Raw genomic sequence first — 16264 nt, forward strand, 5'->3', positions numbered from 1 at the left:
AAAAGCAAATTAATCAAGAATAACAGCACGAAAATGGAGCAAGACAGTAAGATAGATAAAAGCAGAACAGGAATAGAAAGAGATGTCAAGTACAAGTAAAATGGGATTTGTTTTACCAAGGTAAAGGTATAACAGTGGTGGCTCTTGGCGGCAACAATTCCGACGACTCCGGATGCAACATTCACGGCCCTATAGACTCCGACAACCAATGGAAAATTAGAAGCAGAAGCAGAACAGGACAATCCCTTCTCGGTGACCTCTTCCACCTGCAACGGAGGCAACCGCAATGACAGTGGAAGAACAGACAACTGGCTCTGTGTCGCGGTAGTGGAAGGCAGCAGCATTTCGGCGACGAGCTCCAGCAGAGCTCCCCTTTCTCTCTCCTGTTCGTGCCCTCCTTCTCTACCCTATTTGGCGACGACGATGACCTCAGCCGGGACGGGGACGACGTGTCCGCTTTGGCACACAAGGCCTCACGGTTTTGCCTTTGACGATAGGGATGATAGCCTAAGCCCCCACACTCACTTGTCAAAACGCGTCATGCTAGGGAAAGGTATCCACACCCTTATAAGGCATGCTTCGTTCCCCTCTCCAACCGATGTGGGCCTTACAATCCACCCCCTAAGGGAGCCCAGCGCCCTCGCTGGCACATCGATTTGGGTTCTGGCTCTGATACCATCTGTAACAGCCCAAACCACCCGCTAGCACGATATTGTCCGCTTTGGCACACAAGGCCTCACGGTTTTGCCTTTGACGATAGGAATGATAGCCTAAGTCCCCCACACTCACTCGTCAAAACGCGTCATGGTAGGGAGAGGTATCCACACCCTTATAAGGCATGCTTCGTTCCTCTCTCCAACCGATGTGGGCCTTACAACCTCAGCTGGGATGGTGACGGTCTCGATCAACGACAGCGGCGCCGATGGGCACAGCAACGACGACAAGACTTCCTCCTTTCTCTTCTCCGTCATGTGCTTTCCTCTTTCTTCATGGAAGGTCCGTGATCTCACTCTCATCTCTCTCGTGCATCTCTTCTTTCTCTGCGACGGCAACAGCGACGCCCATCCCCACCAATGTCGTCTCTTTCTTCTTCTCCCTTTCTTCTTCTTCTTCCTTTCTTCTTCAATCGTTCCCCTTTGGTTTCTGTTCTCTTCCCTTTCTCTCTTTCTTTTTCCTGTTTGAGGGTGTATGTGTTGTAATGAAATTTGGGTAAAATTGAAAATTTTGAATTAGGGTTAAGGTTGAAAAAAGAAGGATAAGGATAATTTAGAAATTTTGATAAAATTTGAGGGTAGAATAGTAATAAAAAAAATTAGGATGTTACAGATGACCTCTTATTTTATACTCAATAATCATCAAAGGAACGATAGTGAAGAGGTGTGAAACAATTTTTAAGAACCTGCATATTTAATAATAACTAGTTTAATCATATATATATATTATCATTCAAAATGGTGATGGTGATAGTTTTGAGTTTAGAGTGATTTTAGGGTTGAGTTTTGGGGAAGGGAGAGTACTGTATTTGTGGCTGTGAGGTGAGAAAAGATGAGTTAAAAAGCTAATTGGCTAATACTAGAGAAATGAATTTAATGCCATATCATCTATTTTATAAGTCAATTTGGTATTTTTCATTAACAGAAAATTTTTGTCAAATTTTAAAATATTTTAAAAATTATTTTATCATTGACATATTTTAAGATAATTTTTGTGAGCACCAAAATATTTCTGGTACCCGATTTGGCCGATTTGATCATTTTATTCATCATATATATCATTGAAAACCATATCAATAGTAGCAATGTCTTTTTTATTAAGGATAGAGAGTAATAGTGTACAAGAGTTGTGTGTAAAACTGCATTGTTGTCTTTCTTTGTATTGCTGTCTTTCTCAATTAGTGACTAGTGTCCTTCTTGATAAGTATTGAGCTTTAATAGTCACTAGCCATGTATATATATATAGCAAACTTGGCTTAGCAAGTGTGTAATTCCAAAAATGAAATAAAACTTGATTACACTCTCATTACAAGTCTTTTCTTTCCAAACCTATCACTGCTCTTTCTCAGAGAGCTGAGCTTACTATGTTCCAACAATGACTCTGATCAAGTGTATGTAGGTAATGGGTCAGGTATTGCCATTCAAAACTATGGTTCTTCAATTTTGCATGATCCATATGCTAATGTAACTTTTCGATTACAAAATTTACTCCATGTACCCCAAATTTCCCAAAATCTGCTTAGCATTTCTAGGTTTGCAGCTGATAATGGTGTCTTTTTTGAATTCTGGCCTGATTTCTGCTTTATTCGTGATCAGGCTACCAGGGAATTTCTCCTACAGGGAATAGCTAGGAATGGGATCTATTCCTTTCACAATCTCAGAGTTCCTAGGCATGCTTCTGAGAAATCTGCTTTGTCTTACGTGTGTCCCAATTTGTGCACGGTCCAACTTTGCTACATTGGAAAAGTGTAAAAAGGATCCTCAGATACTTGCAAGGTACGTTGGATCATGGGATTGTGTTCACGAAAGCCGCTGATCTTCGAATTTTCTCGTTTGCAGATGCAGATTGGGGAGGGGATTTGGAGGATAGAAAGTCTATCTCTGGATTCTGTGTATATCTTGGGAACAACCCTATATCTTGGAAGAGCAACAAACAAACTAAAGTGAGTAGAAGTAGCACAGAGGCAGAATACAGGGCTATGTGTGCAGCTCAAACAGAAATTATGTCCATACAACAGCTTCTACAAGAGCTTCGGATACCTCAAACCATGGTGCCTACTATCTACTGTGATAATCAGAGTGCGTGTCTTCTTGCTGCAAATCCTATACTTCATAGCAGATGTAAGCATCTGGAGCTAGATCTGCATTTTCTAAGGGACCTAGTTAACCAGAAATCTCTTTATATTGTGCATATTCCCTCTTCTGATCAGATTGCAGATTGCTTAACAAAACCACTGTCACAACACCTATTTAATAGGTATAAGCGTAAACTGAGAGTATTTCAGAACCCATATCTCAGTTTGAGGGGGGATATTAAGGATAGAGAGTAATAGTGTACAAGAGTTGTGTGTAAAACTGCATTGTTGTCTTTCTTTGTATTGCTGTCTTTCTCAATTAGTGACTAGTGTCCTTCTTGATAAGTATTGAGCTTTAATAGTCACTAGCCATATATATATATATAGCAAACTTGGCTTAGCAAGTGTGTAATTCCAAAAATGAAATAAAACTTGATTACACTCTCATTACAAGTCTTTTCTTTCCAAACCTATCACTGCTCTTTCTCAGAGAGCTGAGCTTACTATGTTCTTTTTTTCTTCTCTTTCTCTGAATCTTTTATTTTTGACACATATGATACTGGTGCTTTTAAATTCCATAGAAAATTATTGAATTGTAAAATTTCTAGTTTAATTATTATAATGTTTTGGAGTGTGAATAACTTATGAATACCACTACTAAAATGTTTCCTTGAACTAAAAGTTGTAGTTATCGAATCTGTAAGCTCCTTAATATGCTTATTGCACTCTACCAGCTAGAACACTACGTACTCTACTACTGCACTTGTATTATTTTAACCTTCATATATACATCGACTTTTTGTTAGTTTTATACAAATGATGAAAGTCAAGACCATGAGTATAGGAGAGAATAATATTAATACGAAGATACCCTCGTGACATTCTGATGGTTATCAGCGGCTAAGAGAAGGGGGTTGAATCTTAACCTCTTTTTCGCTTAGTAACACTTACTGTCTTTTTGAACACTTGAGGAGATATTTCTTGTTTTTGTCTCGTGCCTAGTCAAGAGACTTTTTCTTTTTGTCTCGTAACCAGCCAAGAGATATTTTTCAGTTTTGTCTCCTACGCAGCAGAATCAGAAATGGAGTAGAAGAGAGAGAGAATCACACCAAGATGTATCCTGGTTCAGCTGCTAAGTGCAATGCAACCTACATCCAGTCTCCATCGCAACAATGATGAAATTTCACTATAATAATCATGATTACATACACCAATTCTCCCTAGGAACTACCCTTCCTATCTGGGACAAGTCCAGAATATATTCCCAATCCTGAATTTGACTTGGTCACCTACCAAACTTTCAACTGCTAAGTGCTAACCTAACTTGCAAGGAGATTCCCACAGAATCATGAAAACACAACACAGATGTACAAAAGACCTCTAGGACATCTATGGCTTTTTCTTTTAATTTTGTATACTCTGTCTTTTTTCGCTCTTTGGCTTTTTTCATACAAACCTCACTGTTTGTCTTTTTCCATGAGACTCAAGACAGACAAAACTAAACAGAAAAATACAACATGAAACACATTGAAGGAGAAGAACTTTTGTTAGCTTGGGTAGCTATGAGAACTCTGTGCTTTTCACTCTTTTCTCCTTTTTTTCAAGCCCTGGCTGTTCTCCTTTATTTATAGAAGGGGAAGCCTCGAAGGTTGAAACTGTTGAACCGAGCTAATCTTCTTCTTCTTCAACCAAAAATCGGTTCGGCCAGAGAGAGAGGAGAGAAAACCGAATGTAAAACCCAACATGCAATTACCTCTGTGTCATCCCTTCTCACCAATCTTCATCAATCCAGGCCTTCCATTTTGACTTGCTCTCCAAGAAGGATTCCTAGCCCTTGATGAGTCCTTGATGCTTGACAGCTCCTCCTGCTCTAATCTTCTGCCTCTTCATCTTTTGGTTTAAAAGAGGATTTTACTTGTTTGCTTAATTGACAAGCATCACAAGTAATATCCTTATCAACTTTAATATTTGGAATTCCTCTCACCAAGTTTTTCTTAACAAGTTTAGAAATTTGGTACATGCTTGCATGACCCAATTTCTTATACCACAACCATTTTTCATATTCAAGTGAAGTAAAACATGTCACTTTTTGATCTTTCAAGTTCTCAAGAGTCAATTCATACACATTGTTACATCGCTTAGCTTCAAACAAAATATCCCCAGATTTTTCACAAATGACTAAACACACCAATTTTCTAAAAATGACTTCATATCCAAGATCACATAATTGGCTAATGCTTAGTAAGTTGTGTTTCAGCCCATCAACAAGTAGAACATCATTTATGAAAGAAGAAAAGTTTTTATCAACTTTGCCTATTGCCACTATCTTTCCTTTGTCATTATCACCAAAAGTGACAAACCCTCCATCATATTCCTCAAGCTTAATGAAGAAGGTTGCCTTTTCGGTCATATGCCTAGAGCATCCACTATCCATATACCACATATTGTCCTTCCTCTTGGATGCTAGGCACACCTACAAAGTAAACTCAAGTGACCTTAGGTATCCAAATTTTTTTGGATCTTTTAACGTTAAACCATCTCCTTTGTCCCAAGCCATTGTAATCACAAACAGCTTTACAAACTTTGTTTCCAATCATTCTTTCAATAAAAAAATATTGAATGGGAAAATGACCACTCCTATTGCACAATCTACAAAACCTTGGAGTTGCTGTTTTGCTAAAGCTTGTTGGGTTTTAAAACCTGGTATCATTTGAAGATGAGGCCATGTTTGCAAAAGAAGGTTTCTCAAAATTTTCAGTTTTATAAAATCCCAACCCAACTTTATCATAAAGAGGTTTTTGACTAGCCAAGAGTTTATTTAAATTTTCAGAACTTTGAGTAAAATTGGCCAAATCTTCTTTAAGCCTTCTTATCTCTTTATGCAGCTAGTCATTTTCTTCAAAGTAATTCAGATTGGCAGTTACAGAATGGTGGAATTCACAGCTTTTAAGTTGGGCTTTTAACTGCTTGTTTTCTTCAATAAGTTCAACAGCATTTTCAGCCTCCCTTAATCTATCCTTGAGAAAACCATTTTCAGCTTTAAGAATAGTAATTTGTGATTCAAGATATTGGTTTTCACTTAGGAAGCATCTAATCTTTTCAGAAAGGTGGTCTATCATGAGATAAAGATCTTCAGTGTTAGGGTTATGAAATACTACCTGTTCAACGTGATCTGCCATGAGACATGGTTGGGACTTGGTTTCTGATTCTTCATCATCTTCTGAGTCATTCTCCAAGTCCTCCCAAGAAGCCATCAGTCCTTTCTTCTTTCCTTCTTTGGCTTCTCCTCCTTCTTCAACTTAGGGCAATCGGATTTGAAATGCCCAGTCTCTTTGCAGTTGTAACAGATCACTTTGCTGAAGTCTTTCTTTTGTTTCCTTGAGCTGCTTCCCTTGCTTCTTTCCTTGAGCTTTATCATTTTTCTGAATTTTTTGGCAAACAAAACAAATTTATTTTCAGAGAAATTATCACTGGATTCATCATCCAGGGGGTTAGAAACAGATGTAAGAGCTATTCCTTTTCTTTTTGAATCCTTTTTCAAATAAGTGTTTTCAAAAGCAAGTAAATTTCCTCTCAAGTTATCATATGTCATAGAATCAAGATCACTACTCTAAGATATTATTAATGCCTTAGTTTCCCACTCTTTTGTGAGACTTCTCAAAACTCTCCTCACAAGCACAGATTCAGGATACTTGATCCCCATAGCATCCAAGCCAACAATGATGATGTTGAAGCGTTCAAACATTTCATCTATTGATTCTCCTTCCTTCATTGAGAACATTTCATATTCTCTGTTCAGCATATCTATCCTGGTCTTCTTTACTATGGTGGTTCCTTCATGAGTGACTTGAAGTTTGTCCCAGATTTTCTTTGCCATTGTGCAATGTGATACCCTTCGGTATTTCTCGAACCTGATTGCACAGTTGAGCAAGTTGATAGCCTTGGCATTGAGCTCCACCTTCTTTCTATCTTCTTCGGTCTAACTGGCTTTGGCTTTAAGAGAGACTACTCCTTCAGCACTTGTGGTGATTGGAAATTGAGGACCCTCCAGGAAGATCTTCCATAGTCTGTAATCTACTGCTTGCACAAAAATATTCATTCTCTCCTTCCAATAGGTGTAGTTCTTCTCATTGAAAAGAGGAGGTCTGTTGCTTGACTGTCCTTCTGTCAGATTGTAGGACACCAGGTTTGAGCCACTGTTCTCTGCCATCTGGATCTTTTCTCCAAGATGCAAAGCTTGATCTCTTTGAGACCAAGCTCTGATACCAATTGATGGTTATCAGTGGCTAAGAGAAGGGGGTTGAATCTTAGCCCCTTTTTCGCTTAGTAACACTTGCTGTCTTTTTGAACACTTGAGGAGATATTTCTTGTTTTTGTCTCGTGCCTAGTCAAGAGACCTTTTCTTTTTGTCTCGTAACCAGCCAAGAGATATTTTCAGTTTTGTCTCCTACACAGCAAAATCAGAAATGGAGTAGAAAAGAGAGAGAATCACACCAAGATGTATCCTGATTCAGCTGCTAAGTGCAATGCAGCCTACATCCAGTCTCTATCACAACAATGATGGAATTTCACTATAATCATCATGATTACATACACCAATTCTCCGTAAGAACTACCCTTCCTATTTGGGACAAATCCAGAACCTATTTCCAATCCTGAACTTGACTTGATCACCTACCAAACTTTCAACTACTGAGTGCTAACCCAACTTACAAGGGGATTCCCACAGAATCATGAAAACACAACACAGATGTACAAAAGACCTCTAGGACATCTATGGCTTTTTCTTTTAATTTTGTATACTCTGCCATTTTTCGCTCTATGACTTTTTTCATACAAACCTCACTGTTTTCCTTTTTTCATGAGACTCAAGACAGACAAAACTAAATAGAAAAATACAACATGAAACACATTGAAGAAGAAGAACTTCTGTTAGCTTTGGTAGCTAAGAGAACTCAGTGCTTTTCACTCTTTTCTCCTTTTCTTCAAGCCCTGGTTGTTCTCCCTTATTTATAGAAGGGGAAGCCTCCAAGGTTGAAACTATTGAACCGAGCTAATCTTCTTCTTCTTCAACCAAAAACCGGTTCGGCCAGAGAGAGAGGAGAGGAAACCGAATGTAAAACCCAACATGCAATTACCTCTGTGTCATCCCTTCTCACCAATCTTCATCAATCCGTGCCTTCCATCTTGACTTGCTCTCCAAGAAGGATTCCTAGCCCTTGATGAGTCCTTGATGCTTGATAGCTCCTCCTGCTCTAATCTTCTGCCTCTTCCTCCATGTACGTAGCTACAGTAGCTACCTCCTGTGGTGGTTGATCAAAAGTAGAGACGAGACATGCTTCCAAGGGATCTTCTTCCTCTGACCGAAATAGATCTCTTCCATTTTCGAGTATGGAAAGCTTGAGATTACTTCACCACATCTTACCTTTAGTGGCAAAGATCTCAGCCACACCATACTTTTGATTTTCTTTTTCTTAATGCCATCATTACAATGGCTTCATGCTTGCTCCTTGCTTCTTCTTCTTTCTTCTGATAGCTTGTTTTTGCTTCCATCTTTCCTGTGAAGTGACAACCGAATAGAGAAGAAAGAGAAGAGAGAGAATGCAGAAAAGATTTCAAAGGGATTATGAAAGGAAATAAAAATGAATTAAGTTTACACTCCCCCATGCCTAGTGGCGTGTAGCTCATTAAAGGCAATTAAATCAATTCTACTTTCTCTTTCATGTTTTCAATGCTATTAATGCAAGTTAATTAGATTTTGAAATCCATCAAATGATAGGGTGGTATCCATGGAAGCATGAAAACTTTGCTTTCTTCCGATATTGATTTCAGACTAAGTTTTGGTCTTTGTAGTAAAGATTTTAAATGGGCTTGTTTCAACAATATACTAGCCCAACTAACCAAGCATTGATTCAGCCATAATCATTTAAAATATTTATGTACCAAGGCTGAATTTTAACTTCACATTGGGCTTGTTATTTTTTTCTTTCGGCCCAAAACAGGATCTGCGAACAACAAAATTATTAATTAACAAATATGAATTAAAATTTAAATTAATAATTTTGTAATTAATTATCTTAATAATATTTGATCATCATCAATTTAATTTAAAATTTTTTAAACTCATCATATTCAAACAAATCAAACAGCAGGAAATTAAAAGACAGAAATACAATGCAAACATTTGAATACAAACAATTGCTATTGGGAGGTAGCTACAATTCCAATCTCTACTAAACCTTGGAGCTACACTATCCCAATGCCTATAATTATCGATGGTTCCGAATATTCATCACAACATTGTAAAAAGAAGAAGCATATGATTCTTCTTTTCGTTTGAAGTCAACAAAAATGACTAAAAATTACATGTTATACAAGTGGAACATGATAAAATTTTAAGAAAATTAAAGAACATTATAGAATTTAAACTTAATCTAGAATCAAGTATAATGTAAATGGTTCTTATCAAATTAAAGACTCATAAAATTTCTTGCAAGTTGTCTAACTTGCATAGTTAAAATTCTAGTCAAAATTTGCTACTTAAAAACAAGTTAGCTTAGTTGCAATCTTTGATTTAGTTAAAGAATGAACTGTTACAAAAATTATATTTATCAACTTGTCATACAACTTGATAAAGATGAATGTAAAAAAAGACTTTAGTATATACACTTGTATAATTTGTGTATAATTTGATCAACTTGTAAACTAAATAAATCTCTGCAAAATATTATATATAGGGATTAAGGTATTTACTAATGTATGTCATATTTTGCATAGAATTAGTGATTAAAACTTAAAGAAAAAAGTAGTAAGATTTTTCATATGTGTAATCCTTTTATAAGAATTTCTATAATATTTAAGAGAGTATTATAGACTTCTCTATATATTGTGAGAGATTATAATTTTACCATTTTATCATATTAGTTTTACTATTATTTAAATTCTGATCAATTCTTTTCGTTCATAAATTTTAATTGCATTATTGTGTCCCTATTAATTCTGGTACTTAAAAAACATTAATTAAAAAAGAAGCTAAACGTGATACTCAATTACCGCTGCTCTATGTGCCCCGGTGGTTATAACTGCTACATCCAACAATTTGTTAATATATACAAGATGGTGAATTCCAACATCTTTAGCTGTAGATATAAAATAATAAAATTTATATACAGTATTAAGTTTTGACTTTTGTGAGAGTAGAAGAGTTCATAACAAATCTAATCTAATAATATTATATTTGCTAACAGCCCAAGCCCCAAGGCAGCCTGCTGTTAAATTTTCCCCTAATAACATAATAAATGAAATGAAAAATTTGGTTTAGCGGTTTTAAATGTCGTGGTGCATGTCCAAGTTAATTAATAAGTACTGTCTCTTATATGTTATTAAGAGTTAATTAATCACATCTATATGCATATATGCATGGTTGAAATGTCTATTTTTTAGTTTGGAGGGGTAGCAGTATTGTGAAAGAAAGGCCTGCCTTAAGTTCAATAATTATATCTATCGAATAAAATCTATGCATGATTATCAATTTACTTAACCTATTATTTGCCGCCTTCTTAATTTGTATAAATAGTTTTAAAGTAATTATTAATTAAATAGAATATAGCCGGCCATGAGGTATTGCAGGTTTGTTAATTAATAGTAGTTTACTTTAGCAATTATATCGTTTACATGTTGTTTACTTGTTCAATTTCCAAAAAAGTATACTTATGAATTATTGAGTCTACTTACTCAGTTGTTCTTAGATAGTTAATCAGCTTTGTTTCAATAAGAAAAACGCAGCGGTTACACTAAGCTAGCAGGTATGGGGAGGCCGAAGGAAGAACGTTATTGGAATCAAGTTACAAAAGAGGCAGACAGAACGTGGAAGTGCAAGCGGTGTGGACGTCAGTTTAGTGGTGGTGCTTCTCGAATTAAAGCTCATGTCGATCGGATCCCGGGGAAAGGTATCTCTATATGCTCTGCTTCACCGGATGATAATCATTTACAACCACAATCACAAGAAACTGCAAATCCAATGAATCCAAGGGAAGGTAATTCATAATACTGTGATAGTTTTATGAAATTGTTTGTGCTAAAAACTTAAGTTGATTCATTATGGATCTAAGCGATTGTATAATTATATATGCTTCTTCGTATACTTAAAGATACTACATCATAAATTAGTTGTTCTAAAAGTATAAATTGAAAAGAGGAGAAACATTAATGATTATTTCTGATCTATAAATAGTTATGTATCTATCTGTCATTGCTTTAATTTTGTTTTTACCAACTACTTGTGTTGAAGTATAAAAGTCTTGACTGGATCTTTTCCTGTCTCATCATGTTTTTGTACCAATTAAGTGGCCGCTGAAGATGATGATCATGAAATGGTTGATGCCTTCTTTGGAGGTTTAATGCCGCATTCAATTAATATTATTAGTCAACCCATCAACTTGCCTGGAGGTAAGCACCCTTTACTCCCATAAATTCAGCATTAACCAGATTTCTTGTTTGATAGATAGACATTTCAAATTTCAATCGATTAGAATATATTAACAATCGATTGAATTCAGAAAAAAAAAATTATTTACAACGCTTTCAATCGATTGAATTGGAATTCACATACACAACTAATCGATTGAATTTGACAAATCTATATTGTTTTGGTGAATCCAATCGATTGAGTAATAAAACCAATCAATTGTTTTGGTGAGACCTCAGGTTGTTTTCAAGCATTAATCGATTGGAGAGTATAAACAATCCACTTTTTATTCATAGTTCAATTGATTGGATCATATAACCAATTGATTGATTTATGCGAAAACCATGCTGCCTTATAATTTTCAATCGATTGTTTTGTGATAAACTGTAATCCAATCGATTGAGTTATAATTCAATCGATTGTTTTGAAATTCCAATCGATTGGTTTTCAAGGAAACACGATTTTATTATTGATCACGAACGTCACGAATCAAATATAAACTTTTAATCCATTGGAATGGCCAAAAGCTTTATTACGATCAATGGAAGATCTAATTTGTTATTGTTTTTGTTTTTAATTGTTAATAAACATAATAAATGATTGATAAAATAATAATTTATAAAATTAAAAACAGTTTTTATAATTAAAAAAAATATATGGGATTAATTTGTAATTAAAATTAGTTAAAGAACTATATAGCAATTGTTAAAAAATTTTTAAAAATATGTTTTATTATAGGACCATTTAATGATTCAAACGTTATGGGACCATCGAATCTTGTGCCCACTTAGTATTACGCTTGTTTTTATTTTTGAAAAAAGTAAAGCAATATCCTTTTAGATTTTACTTTTTAGTAATAGATTTTCAGGGAGCATTTAAAGTAAAAAAGAATTCATAATAACTAGTCTTCTTTGTAAGTCTTCGCCTTTGTCATTTTACGAGTCAACGGCAGATGAATGCGAAGACAATGTTTATCAGTGCACTCAATTCCCTGTTTAATTTTCCATTTCATGCGGGGCCACCTTTATTTACAACATAATATGATAACACCCAATGAGCTCGAATGGCATAGTCTTTTTATACTCGAGATTATAAATTCGAGATTTTCTATCTCTGATAAAAAAAAAAACATAATATAATAGCAACAATGAGCAAGCAAAAAAATCTGTGAACTTGTCAACTTTTCATCAAATAAATAAAATTATACTTATGAATTAAGGAGTCTACTTACTTACTTTGTTATTGTTACAGAGTTAAATAGGCTTGGTTGAAGAAGAAGAACGCAGTTCTCAGTATACGGAAAGAAGAACATTACTGGAATCAAGTTACAAAAGAGGCAGACGGTACGTGGAACGGTGGAAGTGCAAGCGGTGTGGACGTCAGTTTAGTGGTGGTGCTTCTCGAATTAAAGCTCATGTCGATCGGATCCGGGAAAAGGTATCTCTATATGCTCTGCTTCACCTCATCATAATCATTTACAACCACAACCACAACAAACTGAAAATCCAATGAATCCAGGGGAAGGTAATTTATAATACTGTGATAGTTTTATGAAATTATTTGTGCTCAAAACTTAAGTTGATTCATCATGGATTTAAGCCAATACGTAGAAGTAAATCAATAATTATATGTTTCTCCCAACACTCAAACATACCATCATATCAGTTGTTCCAAAAATTTAAACTGAAAAGTGGAGAAACATTAATGATTATTTCTGATCTATAAATAGTTATATATCTATCGGTCATTTCTTTTTACCCAACTAAGTATAGAAAGTCTTGACTGGATCTTTTCCTGCATCATGTTTGTACCAATTAAGTGGCCGGCTGCTGAAGATGATGATCATGGAATGGTTGATGCCTCTTTTGGAGGTTTAATGGACCATTCAATTAATATTACTGAACCCATGAACTTAGACGAGAGGTAAGCACCCCTTGCTCCCGGAATTCATCATTGCTTTGGATAACCAGATTTCTGTTTCTTCCACGATATTTTGAGAGATCTAATAAATTATATGATTTCCTTTGTCGATCTCAAAAGTAGGGATTTGAATCCTCTAAAGTTTGAATTTCACTTTAAAGAGTAAAGTATGATCTCTTACTATTTATTTTATAGGTGGGACTAAGAATAAATATGAAAGAGAAACTAATCAAGGGTAAAAGATCACACTTTACTCTCTAAAGTAAAATTCAAACTTTAGAGAATCTAAATCCCAAAATAGTACATCTATATTACTATATTAGTTAAGTTCGTTTTAAATTCTAGCGATGGTTATCATCCTGAGCAAAAAAAAAATCCACTTAAATTCTCAAGCATAAAGAAGAAAGGGAGACGGTATGTATAAATCTAGGTTTAGAAAGTGATGATAATTGGTGTGAAATTTTATTACAAAGTTTTGACTGATAAATTAACCTTAGCACAATAATTATAGAGATATGGTTTAATCTTAATTTCACCATAATTTGATTGGTAAATTAAATTTTGTGCAATATAAAATGAAAAAGTTTAAAGATTAACAAATTTAAATTCTTTTAGCCTGTATTTTTAGTTAATAGATCAATACCTTTAACTTAGCAGTCAGCAGTCTAACACTGTTTTTTTTCTAACATTTTTAAATATTGTTAGGTATGTGCAAGTCAAAAAAACAAAAATACTAGTTATTATAAATGCTAAAAATAAGATAAATTTTGGTTATTTTTGGTTAATTATTTTTTGTTATCAAACATTTCTGATGTATTTGAGTATAAATACATATATTGTTTAACTAATTTTTAATGGAAAATGCCAGTTGTACAATACTAATCGGCCTTTAATCAGCCTTTAATCAGATTTAAATAATATTTAATTATTTTTTTAGTGTAACATGTTCCTATTTTGTAGATACATATCTATAATTAGATTTTAATTTAAATTTAAATTTTAAAACTCACCTACTTCATTGGTAGTTACGGTAACTTTGCTTTACTTTCGTAACTTCACGTAATAGATACAGTTTTTTAAATTCCTTATTCTACGGGACATTCACACGCATTAGTGAATCCCAAACCAAAAAGAACGCTACCAGCTGAATTCTCCATCTCGTCTTCATTGGTGAAGACCATCACCACCTTCCAGTTGAAGGACTCTCTCATTTTGCATTGGTGAAAGGTATCATTATTTTCCACACATGTGTTTATGTATTTTGTTAAGAAATATCATATTCAACATTTTTAATTATATTTTAATTTAAACATAAAAATACTCTGCTGATTTAATTGGAATAAGGTTGATCTTATTTAATTTTATTAATAAAGTTGTTGCAAATAAAGTACTATCTACGTAAGTAGTTTGAGCAAAGAAGCAAAAAAAATCTGGAGTTTAAGAGAGAAGATGTAGTTGATATGGTCATAAAAATTCTGTTGTTATTTATCAATTATAACACATGATAGTATGATATTTTATTCAAAATATTTTTAAAACACATCCAAAATCAGGCTAACTTTAAATATTTAAATTTAAACGTTAATAATACAATTAATCTTTTGATTTTTTATTCGATCAAATGAATATAATATTTATTATTTAAATTATCAGTTAAATTTTTTTCCATACTTATTAGTTTTCAAAATTATTATAATCAACAATTAATTTAAAATTGTGTTGTTATTTTTCGATTATAACACATCTGATAGTACGATATTTTATACAAAATATTTTTAAAACACATCTAAAATCAGTCAACTTTAATAATACAATATAAATGTTAATAATACAATTATGAATGGTCGAATATAATTATATACATAAACTAAAATATTTTCAATTGTAGTTTCTTTTTCAATTGTAACACATCTAAAATATTAAGTTATAAAAAAATATTTTTAAAACACATCCAAAATCATAAATCTAAAATTTAAATTTAAACATTAAAAAACAATTGTAACACATCTAAAATTATGAAGTTATACAGAAAATATTTTTGAAACACATCCAAAATCATAAATCTAAAATCTAAATTTAAACATTAAAAAATAATTGTAACACATCTAAAATTATGAAGTTATACAGAAAGTATTTTTAAAACACATCCAAAATCATAAATCTAAAATTTAAATTTAAACATTAAAAAGACAGCGTTGTAAATGAGCGCCGAAAAGGAGGAAGGCAGCGTTGAGGATGAGCGCGGAAGGCGCGGAAGAGGAAGGTGGCACGGATGAATGACAGCGGAGGATGACTTCTCGATGTGCACCTCTGAGTTTTCCATGTGTGCCTCTGGATTTTCGACATGGCGCAAACGTGACTTCTCTGCTTCTTTGAGTGTTTTGTACGAATTTAATTAATAATTTGATAGTTTAAGGTTTATTTTATAATTTTAAAATCAAAATTTTGAATTTTGAATAATTTGATTTTTAGATATGTATTTAAATTATAATATATTAATAATTAAATAAATTAAATCTCAAACAGAAATTTAAAATTTAAATTTTAAATTTCAGTTTTTTTAGATTGTATTTTGAATGTGTATTTAATTTTAAAAAGACAGTAAATCTATTTATAATTTTTAGTTGTGTTTGTTTTAATTTTTTTTTAATTATTGTAATAAAAGGCTGAATGTTGTACTATTTTTAAAGGATACCTAGTTGAACCGTTAAAAAATATTAAATCGAAAACACAGTCTATAAATAAAAGAGTAATATTACACATCAAAGTCTTTTTATGAATTAAGTTCAATTAAATTAAATAATAAGACTTAGAATAATGTTAGATGTAACTAAATTTTATTATGTGTGTGTTTGAATTACAGTTTATAAACGGGAGTTTGTATAAAATTGATTTTGCAAACTTAATTTTGATAAAAAGTAAGTTTGTGTTAAAGTGATTTATATTTGACAATTTTTGTATCAAAATGGATTATAATAAAATAAATGTTGTTTGACTTATACTATTCAAAATCACTTTTAAATAAAAAAAATTACTAAAATGGACATCAACTTAAATCATTTTTTTATATTATCCTATCATTTTAATTT

General features: G+C 33.3%; 1 protein-coding gene across 4 annotated transcripts in view; it reads left to right on the forward strand.

The window, feature by feature from the left end:
* The window catches only part of LOC107635539 (probable disease resistance protein At4g27220), a 26449-nt gene continuing 20883 nt past the window's right edge, over window positions 10699–16264 (forward strand). The window contains exons 1-4 of one of the 4 annotated variants that reach the window (XM_016339033.2): window positions 10807–10824; window positions 11135–11236; window positions 12507–12779; window positions 13075–13178. The gene's annotated coding sequence lies outside the window, so the exon portion shown is untranslated. Of the gene's footprint in view, window positions 10825–11134; window positions 11237–12386; window positions 12780–13074; window positions 13179–16264 lie in introns of those variants that run through there. The other 3 variants (XM_021122150.1, XM_021122153.1, XM_021122151.1) reach the window with 3 other exon arrangements.

The sequence above is a fragment of the Arachis ipaensis genome, chromosome B04, assembly GCF_000816755.2.
Source record: "Arachis ipaensis cultivar K30076 chromosome B04, Araip1.1, whole genome shotgun sequence".
Taxonomy (NCBI): domain Eukaryota; kingdom Viridiplantae; phylum Streptophyta; class Magnoliopsida; order Fabales; family Fabaceae; genus Arachis; species Arachis ipaensis.